At 42.8% G+C, this 11,661-nt stretch overlaps 1 protein-coding gene across 3 annotated transcripts in view; it reads right to left on the bottom strand.

Moving 5' to 3' along the window:
• The window catches only part of LOC128702033 (uncharacterized), a 663,411-nt gene extending 656,168 nt beyond the window's left edge, over nucleotides 1-7,243 (bottom strand). For all 3 annotated transcript variants that reach the window (XM_070101460.1, XM_070101461.1, XM_070101462.1), the window contains exon 1: nucleotides 7,105-7,243. The gene's annotated coding sequence lies outside the window, so the exon portion shown is untranslated. The remainder of the gene's footprint in view (nucleotides 1-7,104) is intronic.
• Between the last annotated feature and the right edge of the window lie 4,418 nt (nucleotides 7,244-11,661).

Here is an 11,661-nt window from a genome sequence, read left to right as displayed (position 1 = left end):
CCATACTTAATTCATAGCACTGAATGACTCTACACTACAATTTGTATGAGCTATCCATAGCTCATATAAACCAAGTCTCCGTGTTGACGTCAGACATCAATATGATGTTCAATGAGGACAAGTCTCACTTAGTACGTCAGGGAAGAATGGAGGAAATAAACACTAGATCTGAGTACAAGATAAACTTAAACAACTCAGTAGAACGTAAGTTAAATGTGAGAGACCTGGGAGTGATAATGTCAAAGGATCTCAGGTTCAAATACCACAACAATGGGATTGTCGCAACTGCGAGGAAAATGATAGGTTGGATAACTAGAATTTTCAAAACAAGAGATGCCAAGCCAGTGATGATATTCACTGGCTGGTGTGTGGACAGAGACAGTCCTATATACACTGGACCACTGAACCTGGAGTCTACCTGGAGGGCATTCCGGGAATCAACGTCCCCGCGGCCCGGTCCACGACCAGGCCTCCCGGTGGATCAGGGCCTGATCAACGAGGCTGTTACTGCTGGCCGCACGTAATCCAACGTACGAACCACAGCCCGGCTGATCCGGCACCGTCTTTAGGTATCTGTCCAGCTCCCTCTTGAAGACAACCAGGGGTTTTCCCGTAATGCCCCTTATTGCTGGTGGGAGGCTGTTGAACAGTCTTGGGCCCCGGACACTTATTGTGTTTTCTCTTAGTGTACTAGTGATGCCCCTACTTTTCACTGGGGGTATGTTGCATCACCTGCCAAGTCTTTTGCTTTCGTATGGAGTGATTGCTGTGTGCATATTAGGGACCTGTCCCTCCAGAATCTTCCAGGCGTAGATTATGTTATATCTCTCTCGCCTGCGCTCTAGTGAGTACAAGTCAAGTGCTTCCAGGCGCTCTCAGTAGTTAGGTGTTTGATGGAACTGTATCTCAGAGTGACCAAATATCCAGCCAGTCTCTCTCAAAGACACCTCCAAGAGGTTAACGCATCCCACATCATTGCTAAAGATAAGATAATTGACATCTTAAGACTGTGTTTACAATGAACGAACGAGTTCATGACGAGTCTACAACCCATTTACGACCAGTCTTCTAAGTATTAAAAAACTAACATAAATATTTTGAATGATAATAATAATAATCATACTTATTTCTATAAGTACATGTTACAACGTTTACAGACCATAGCTGACATCACTGACATACCACTACATAGAAAGCCGCTTGTTATGCAGAGCATTACGGCCGAATTAAGTTAATTTTGTCCCAGGATGCGACCCACACCAGTTGACTAACACCCAGGTACCTATTTTACTGCTAGGTGAATAGGAACAGCAGGTGTCTTAGAGAAACACGTCCTAATGTTTCCACCCGTACCGGGGATTGAACCATGAACCTCAGTGTGTGACCTGAGCGCGCTACCAATCGAGCTAGTTTAAATTTGTTGTAAAGTCTGACAAAGACTCACTGTGTTGTCCTCAATCTTGTAATTTTCTTGCTCATCAACTCACAGGATGCGCTGCGGTACCGCAATAAACTAACTACTGACTCCTTAGCAAATTCTGAACTAGTCACGTGACTTATGGTATCGTGAGTGTGTGCTAGGAAACTAGTTAGAGAAGTGGTCTCTAAACCGTGGCCATAAGGGCCTGTGGTCTGTGGATCGAGGTCAGAAAAAGAAATCAGTGGTCCTTGGACCGTGGCCAGCACTCCGTGGTCCTTGGACCGCGGCCAGCAGCCACTGGTCTGGAACACAACTAACCGTCACTAGTCTATGCTGCAACACAACTAACAATCACTGGTCTATGTAACACAACAATCACTGATAAATGCAACACACTAACAGAACACTCTGGAACACAATCCCTCAGACATCATTCAAAAAAGAGAAGATTGGTTCCAACTCCCTGGATCAAGATCCCTTTACCCCCATCAAGGCCTCCTCCCCCCCGAAAGAGGCTTACCTATGCAAACAGAAAAATCACAAATTTCAGAGTAATCAACCGCTCGATAGGCCTAAGCAATTTATTAGGCACCAAAGGGCACAGTGCCTAGGACCAAAAAATAATTTTTCACCCCCCCAAAAAAAAAATCCTAGAAAATGAAAAAAATTAAAAAATGGGAAAAATGTCATTAAAAACTCCATAATTTTCTATAACTTAATTATACACATTGCATACACTGTATAGGTGCCATTGTGACCTATACAGTGTATAAAATGTGTTCTGTTGGTCATAATGGCACCTCAGTATTCCATGATTCTTCCTTTAAAATTAAGACACATTGTATGGTACTATGATGGTAGTGGTACCATTACTACCATGAAGGTGGTACCATTACTACCATGATGGTGGTGATGTTATTACTACCATGATGGTGGTACCATTACTACCATGATGGAGGTACCATTACTACCATGATGGTGGTGATGTTATTACTACCATGATGGTGGTACCATTACTACCATGATGGAGGTACCATTACTACCATGAAATTTATCAGTTAATGAGGGTTTAAAGCCCTATCTGTTACTTATGAGGTATTGAGATTCATGCTGGTTTGAAGACTATCTACTACACGAGGGTCATTAAGGCCGCTTGTCACCTGTACACAAGTCAGGAATACATTAAAATAGTGATTAATGTAAATTACCAGTGTATATACACTGAGATATATACACCTCTCAGTGTTTATACACTGTGGTGTATACATCTGTCGGTGATTATGTACTGAGAGACAGACACCTCTCAGTGCATATCGCGGATGGTTAAAAAGACGGGAAAGAGGAGAAAGGTAGATGCGAACAGTAACAGCGATAGGTAAGGTATGTAGGTAGGTATGAGGGTAGGTAGAAAGGCAGATAGGTAGGTAGGAAGGTAGGTAGGTAGGTAGGTAGGTATGTAGGTAGGTAGATAGGCCGGTAGTTATGAAGGTAGGTAGGTAGGTAGAAAGGCAGGTAGGTAGAAAGGCAGGTAGGTAGAAAGGCAGGTAGGTAGAAAGGCAGGTAGGTAGAAAGGCAGGTAGGTAGAAAGGCAGGTAGGTAGAAAGGCAGGTAGGTAGGAAGGTAGGTAGGAAGGTGGGTAGGAAGGTAGGTAGGTATGTAGGTAGGCAGAAAGGCAGGTAGGTAGGTAGGTAGGTAGGTAGGTAGGAAGGTAGGTAGGAAGGTGGGTAGGAAGGTAGGTAGGTATGTAGGTAGGCAGAAAGGCAGGTAGGTAGGTAGGTAGGTACCTCATTTCATGTGACCTTAAGCTAAGATGGAAATGAATACCAAGTGGGTACACACACACACACACACACACACACACACACACACACACACACACACACACACACACACACACACACACACACACACACACACATACACACACACACACACACACACACACATACAAACTCAGGGTCAAACCTGAATATTTCAGATTTGTTGAATTCAATAACAAAACCCCAGTTTACGTCTCATTACCCGATAATAACGACACGGAAAAAACAAGTGACTTACGTCTGGCAGCATCATGCGCATTACATACTGAAACAAAACATGAGTATAATAACAATAGAAAACGGTGGTTAGATGAATTGCACATTCTTTGACCTCAAGGAGGCAATTAACGAATAGACACAGGTCTATTGGGACAACGTTTCGCCCATTTGCAGAGGCTTAGCATTCATGTTGCAGGGCGGGCCTCAATAATCGGCCCTCTGCAACATGCATATTCAATGATTATCTGCAGTGATTCTTTTGTATCCAGATTACTCGGCTGTGTTCCTAGCCAGACCTTGCCTAGGAGCTAAAGTAGGCAGGACCAGCAGCAGGGCTACCTAAGGAAGAGACCTGGTGGTGATTAGGGAAGCATTACTGGGTAATTAAGTTAAACGCCTATTGTCTATGTGAAGGGTCATTAAGACTGTATATCATCTGTACACACCAAGCTTGAATCCTTTAATAAAAATATAATTCTTAAATATATATATATATATATATATATATATATATATATATATATATATATATATATAGATATATATATATATATATATATATATATATATGAGTACAGACATAGGAATAGCAGGAATAGTTGGACAAGTGGCTACTGGAGTTCAATCCCAGGCATGTACTAGGTTATGAAAATTGGGGAGAAAAATAAAAGAAGACTGGTAACGGAGCTCAACTTGAAACACTTGAAAATGAAGAAATTCTTTGTCCTCTTCTTCTTATTCTTCCTCTTATTATTATTATTATTATTATTATTATTATTATTATTATTATTATATTCATGGGGAAGGATTTAACTTGCGTAATGGGAGGCAATCGGGTTCGATCCGAGGAACAAGAGAGTCATTATAGAACTTGAAGAATCATGATGGAACTTGAAGAATCATGATGGAACTTGAAGAATCATTGTGGAACTTGAAGAATCATTGTGGAACTTGAAGAATTATTGTGGAACTTGAAGAATCATTGTGGAACTTGAAGAATCATTGTGGAACTTGAAGAATCATTGTGGAACTTGAAGAATCATTGTGGAACTTGAAGAATCATGATGGAACTTGAAGAATCATTGTGGAACTTGAAGAATCATTATGGAACTTGAAGAATCATAATGGAACTTGAAGAATCATTATGGAGCTTGAAGAATCATTATGGAACTTTAAGAATCATTATGGAACTTGAAGAATCATTATGGAACTTTAAGAATCATTATGGAACTTGAAGAATCATTAAGGAACTCGAAGAACCATTATGGAACTTGAAGAATCATTAAGGAACTCGAAGAACCATTATGGAACTTGAAGAATCATTGTGGAACTCGAAGAACCATTATGGAACTTGAAGAATCATTAAGGAACTCGAAGAACCATTATGGAACTTGAAGAATCATTATGGAACTTGAAGAATCATTATGGACCTTTAAGAATCATTATGGAACTTTAAGAATCATTATGGAACTTGAAGAATCATTATGGACCTTTAAGAATCATTATGGAACTTTAAGAATCATTATGGAACTTGAAGAATCATTATGGACCTTTAAGAATCATTATGGAACTTGAAGAATCATTATGGAACTTGAAGAATCATTATGGAACTTGAAGAATCATTATGGAACTTGAAGAATCATTATGGAACTTGAAGAATCATTATGGAACTTGAAGAATCATTATGGAACTTTAAGAATCATTATGGAACTTGAAGAATCATTATGGAACTTGAAGAATCATTATGGAACTTGAAGAATCATTATGGAACTTGAAGAATCATTATGGAACTTTAAGAATCATTATGGAACTTGAAGAATCATTATGGAACTTGAAGAATCATTATGGAACTTGAAGAATCATTATGGAACTTGAAGAATCATTATGGAACTTGAAGAATCATTATGGAACTTGAAGAATCATTATGGAACTTGAAGAATCATTATGGAACTTGAAGAATCATTATGGAACTTGAAGAATCATTATGGAACTTTAAGAATCATTATGGAACTTGAAGAATCATTATGGAACTTGAAGAATCATTATGGAACTTGAAGAATCATTATGGAACTTGAAGAATCATTATGGAACTTGAAGAATCATTATGGAACTTGAAGAATCATTATGGACCTTTAAGAATCACTGTGAAACTTGAAGAATCGTTATGGAATTTGAAGAATAATTGAGGAATTTCAAGAATAATTGAGGAATTTCAAGAATAATTGAGGAATTTCAAGAATAATTGAGGAATTTCAAGAATAATTGAGGAATTTCAAGAATAATTGAGGAATTTGTAGAATATCTGAGGAACTTCAAGAATTGAAGAATCATTGAGAATCTTCAAGAATCAATGAGGAATCTACATACGTCACGTGTCAAACCTGTCTTAGAGTATGGAGCACCAGTGTAGTGCCCACATTTGATTATGTTCACAAACTGGAAAGAAAAGGTTTAGAAGTTCGCAACAAGACTAGTTTTGTTGCTATGAGTAATGATGTGTGTGAAAAACTTAAAGGTGAAACTGTTGCAAGAAAGAAGCGCCAGTGGGAGACACTACCACGATATGAAGGATACTCTGGGGAGCTGAAAGGGATCAGACCGTTAGAGAGCCGGGAATCTCACACAAAAGGGGGTTTTAGAGGGTAGTTAATGGTGGTGTGTATGTGGGGGTTGCGTGGAGATGTTTGTGGGAGGGTTGTGTGGTGTTTGTGGGAGGGTTGTGTGGAGGTGTTTGTGGGAGGGTTGTGTGGAGGTGTTTGTGGGAGGGTTGTGTGGAGGTGTTTGTGGGAGGGTTGTGTGGAGGTGTTTGTGGGAGGGTTGTGTGGAGGTGTTTGTGGGAGGGTTGTGTGGAGGTGTTTGTGGGAGGGTTGTGTGGAGGTGTTTGTGGGAGGGTTGTGTGGAGGTGTTTGTGGGAGGGTTGTGTGGAGGTAGGGGTCAGGATAACAGTGGGTCTTTATACGGGTGGATCTGGATACGGGTGGATCTGGACACGGGTGGATCTGGATACGGGTGAATCTGGACACGGGTGGATCTGGATACGGGTGAATCTGAACACGGGTGGATCTGGATACGGGTGAATCTGGATACGGGTCGATCTGGACACGGATGGATCTGGATAAGGGTGAATCTGGACACGGGTGGATCTGGATACGGGTGGATCTGGACACGGGTGGATCTGGATACGGGTGGATCTGGACACGGGTGGATCTGGACACGGGTGGATCTGGATACGGGTGGATCTGGACACGGGTGGATCTGGATACGGGTGGATCTGGACACGGGTGGATCTGGACACGGGTGGATCTGGACACGGGTGGATCTGGACACGGGTGGATCTGGATACGGGTGAATCTGGACACGGATGGATCTGGGTAAGGGTGAATCTGGACACGGGTGGATCTGGATACGGGTGGATCTGGACACGGGTGGATCTGGATATAGCGGATAGTTGGCGTGGAGATGGAAGGTGGGTCGTCTGGAGTGGGGGGGGCAGGGTGGTGGGTTTGGAAGTCCGTTGGTGGGTGGGTCTGGAGGCTTCACCCTCCGCACCCACCCACACACCCTCCACCCACTACCAGTTAAACCCTACAACACTTTCCCAATTCGCAATTCCCTGGACCAGACCCCAAAAACAGACCAACTCACCTTAAATGGCCACAGACCAAATGGCCTCCGACGAACTAGCTTCAGTCAGTCAAAGCCTTTAACAGATCCAAAAAAATATATATATCCCCTTTAAATCAGAAGGGTTCTAGTGCATAAAGGCTTCGCACCACACACAAACGCACTCGTTCAACGCACTACGGACAAAAATGCTCTTGGGACGCACTCAACACATGGTTTCAAGTCCCTCTGGGGACAGGGGTACACACACCGAGTGGTGTATACGATGCGGTGTGGGAGCAGGAGCGTCGCACAACCCTCCCCTTTAGTGTCTGGAACACTACTGGCGTCCAGGGAACACCTGCTCACTCAGCTGACTCCTGCCGAACACACACACAGTTGCCGGTAGTCGCGAATTCTCCGCCGTTTTATCGCGCGCTGACCTCAGCACAAGGTGTATCCATAGTAATTCGCAAACGGCGAAATTGTTTACAAACAGGAGGATTCGAACCTGCAAACTTAGCATCAGAGTACACAGTACTCTAACCACACAAGGAGCAAAGCACTCTAGGAACAAATGAGAGATCGGGGACATTGAAGGAGCTAGGATATATGCAGGGACTCTACCAGACTCCTGCAGGGGCCAGGAACAGCTGAGCAGGAAAGACAGACCAATGAGCAAATGGGGCCTCAGTTAGGGAAGGGATTGAAGGAAGGAACACTACAAGGAAAGGAACTAAAACACCTCAGAGGACGCAATGGGAGACAGTGGGAGGAAGAAAGGGAGAGATCACTTTTTGTCTATGGGCTCCAGGAAGCCGATGGGGAAACCTACGAGGAAAGAAAACAGGAGATAAAAGGGACTGAAGGTATTATGAAGGCAATAGGCGAGGGCGACATGACCCAGGTGGCAAATTTTCGGAGAATTGGGTGGTTCACAAGGAGAAGGAAGCGGCCTCTCAAAGTAATTTTCAAGGCAGAATAAACTCGAACCATGATTCTGCAGGAGAAAGCACGACTGAGAAACAAACTGGAATTCCAGAGTGTGTACCTCGACCGAGACAGAATGCAAGAGGAAAGGAGGATACTGAAAGAGAGAGTGTGCAAAAACGAAAGGAGGATTGGGAGGAAGAGACAAAGAGAAGCAGAATAACCCAGACACAGATGGAAGGGCAAATACCCCCAGAAACACCCGGAGAAGGACTCCAACCACGACAACCCCAAGACAGCTGAACAATCTAAGCCAACAATCACACACCAATTAGTCAAAGAGCCAGGAACGAGTATGCACAGATAAGGAGGGAGGCCCAGCAACAGTATGAAAATAACATAGCATCGAAAGTCAAGTCTGACCCAAAACTGCTGTACAGCCACATCAGGAGGAGGGCAACAATCAAAGACCAGGTGATCAGACTGAAGAAAGAAGGTGGAGAACTCACAAGAAATGATTACGAGGAATGCGAGGAGCTCAACATGAAATTTGAGGAAGTATTTACAATGGAGACAGGAATGGCTCAGAGAAGACAGCACAGAGGGGTACACCAACAGGAAACATACCAACAGGTGCTGGATGACATACAAACAACGGAGGAGGAGGTGCAGAAGCTGCTAAGTGACCTCGATGCCTCAAAGGCGATGGGACCGGACAACATCTCCTCGTGGGTCCTCAATCTTCAATACACCCTTGAAACTGGGCAACTACCTGAGAAATGGAAGACGGCAAATGTAGTCCCCATTTTTAAGAAAGGAGACAGTAATGAGGCACTAAACTACAGACCTGTGTCTCTGACGTGTATAGTATGCAAAGTCATGGAGATGATTATCAGGGGGAGCGTGGTGGAGCACCTGGAACGAAACAAGGTTATAAACAACAACCAGCACTGATTCATGGAAGGCAAATCCTGTGTCACAAACCTTCTGGAGTTTTATGACAAGGTAACAGAACTAAGAAACGAGAGAGAGGGATGGGTTGATTGCATTTTCCTGGACTGCAGGAAGGCCTTCTACACAGTTCCTCACAGGAGATTAGTGCAGAAGCTGGAGGATCAGGCATGTATAATAGGAAGGGCACTGCAATGGATCAGAGAATACCTGACAGGGAGACAACAACGAGTCATAGTACGTGATGAGGTATCACAGTGGGCTCCTGTGACGAGCGGGGTCCCGCAGGGGTCAGTCATAGGACCAGTGCTATTTTTTTATATATGTGAATGACATGGTGGAAGGAATAGACTCTGAAGTGTCCCTATTCGCAGACGATGTGAAGATAATGAGAAGGATTAAATCGGATGAGGATCAGGCAGGACTACAAAGAGACCTGGACAGGCTGGACACGTGGTCCAGCAACTGGCTTCTCGAATTCAACCCTGCCAAATGCAAAATCATGAAGATTGGGGAAGGGCAAAGAAGACCGCAGACAGAGTATAGGCTAGGTGGACAAAGGTTGCAAACCTCACCCAAGGAGAAAGATCTTGGGGTGACCATAACACCGAACTCGTCTCCGGAGGCACACATCAACCAGATAACTGCTGCAGCACATGGGTGCCTGGCAAACCTGAGAACAGCATTCCGATACCTTAGTAAGGAATCGTTTAAGACACTGTACACTATGTACGTCAGGCCCATACTGGAGTATGCAGCACCTGTTTGGAACACACACCTGGTCAAGCACGTCAAGAAATTAGAGAAAATACTAAGGTTCGCAACAAGGCTAGTTCCGGAACTCAGGGGAATGTCCTACGAAGAAAAGTTGAGGGAAATGGGACTGACGACACTGGAGGACAGGAGGGTCAGGGGAGACATGATAATAACATACAAAATAATGCGTGGAATAGACAAGGTGGACAGAGACAGGATGTTCCAGAGAGGAAACAAAGAAACAAGGGGTCACAATTGGAAGCTGAAGACTCAGACGAGTCACAGGGATGTTAGGAAGTACTTCTTCAGTTACAGAGTCGTCAGGAAGTGGAACAGCCTAGCAAGTGATATAGTGGAGGCAGGAACCATACATAGCTTTAAGACGAGGTATGACAAAGCTCAGGGAGCAGAGAGAGGACCTAGTAGCGATCAGTGAAGAGGCGGGGCCAGGAGCTGAGTCTCGACCCTTGCAACCACAATTAGGTGAGTACACAGGAGTCTGGCTGTGTGGTTACAGTACTGTGTACTTTGATGCCCAGAGTGCAGGTTCGAGTCCTCCTGCTGTGGACTGAGACATAATAATTACAAGGTGTATAATACACCGAGTGGTGAAGAATATTACACAAAGTGGAAATAAACACTTTGTATACTTTTGGGGAGATTATCCTAGGTAATACAAACTATATATGACAATTGCACTTAAGTGTACACTCGGTATTATATACCACTCAGAGAGGTGTATGCTGCTGTGTGTATGTGTACGCTGAGAGATTCGAGGCTGTGTATGTTCGCCGGGCGATTCGTGTGTCTGTGTAGAGACATTGAGCGATTTGTGTATATAATATATACCGAGATGTTAAGTTTCTGTATATATACACCGCAGTGGTGTGTATATCTCCGAGAGATTTGTATTTCTGTGTACATACACTGAGAGGTGTATACTCTAAACCCTGTTCTTAGTTATCAATGTATTCTTGACTGGTGATGGGCGGGCTACGGGGGTCTTCAAGACCCTCGTATAGTAGATAAGCTTTAAAACCTCATGAACCGAAGGGCTCTTGATCCAGGGACTTCAAATTGCCCTACGCTCTTCCTCGGATCAAGCCTCGGAACACCCCTTATCTCTAAACTCGTACGGGTACAGAGGTTTCCCGTGAAAATAACACCTGCCTCTCTTCTTAGTGTCTGCCAGAAGCTTCTTACAGTCTTCTATAGTCATCTTTATTACTCAGTACATCACGTTGCGCTTTATTTGTTATAAACATCTGTATTTTTATTAAAGATGGTGAGATTCTTAATTTCCAAAGATGTTAATCTTCTTTATTGCTATTATTATTATTATTATTATTATTATTATTATTATTATTATTATCATCATCATCTTCATCATCATCATCAATATTTTTATTATCATTATTACTGTCACTATTATTATTATTATTATTATTATTATTATTATTATTATTATTATTATTATTACTATTACTATTATTATTATTATTATTATTATTATTATTATTATTATTATTATTTTATTATTATTATTTTTATTATCATTATCATCGTCATCATCATCGTCATCATCATCATCATCATCATCATCATCATCATCATCATCATCATCATCATCATCACCATCACCATCATCATCATCATCATCATCATCGTCCTCACCATCATCATCATCATCATCATCATCACCACCATCATCATTGTGGCATGCAAAGAGTACGTAACCTTTATTCGGCGCACGTACACACCCTCATTTACAGGCTATCTCCCCCAACCAGCGAACCAGGTTGCTAAGAGTTGATGATGGGGCCCCGTCGTTCAACTAGTGACCAGGTTCTAGCCAATAAGAAGATGGTTTTGGCAATCGCAGAGGTTATGTGGGTACCGCTCTCCTGTCTGCCCTTGTCATTCCCATTCTAGAGCTGGTTGAAGCACGGTCTGCTATCTTGT

This window comes from Cherax quadricarinatus, chromosome 77 (genome assembly GCF_038502225.1).
Source record: "Cherax quadricarinatus isolate ZL_2023a chromosome 77, ASM3850222v1, whole genome shotgun sequence".
Classification (NCBI taxonomy): Eukaryota; Metazoa; Arthropoda; class Malacostraca; order Decapoda; family Parastacidae; genus Cherax; species Cherax quadricarinatus.
The sequence above is the reverse complement of the archived record's forward strand: the minus strand, read 5'-3'. Positions and strand labels throughout refer to the sequence as shown.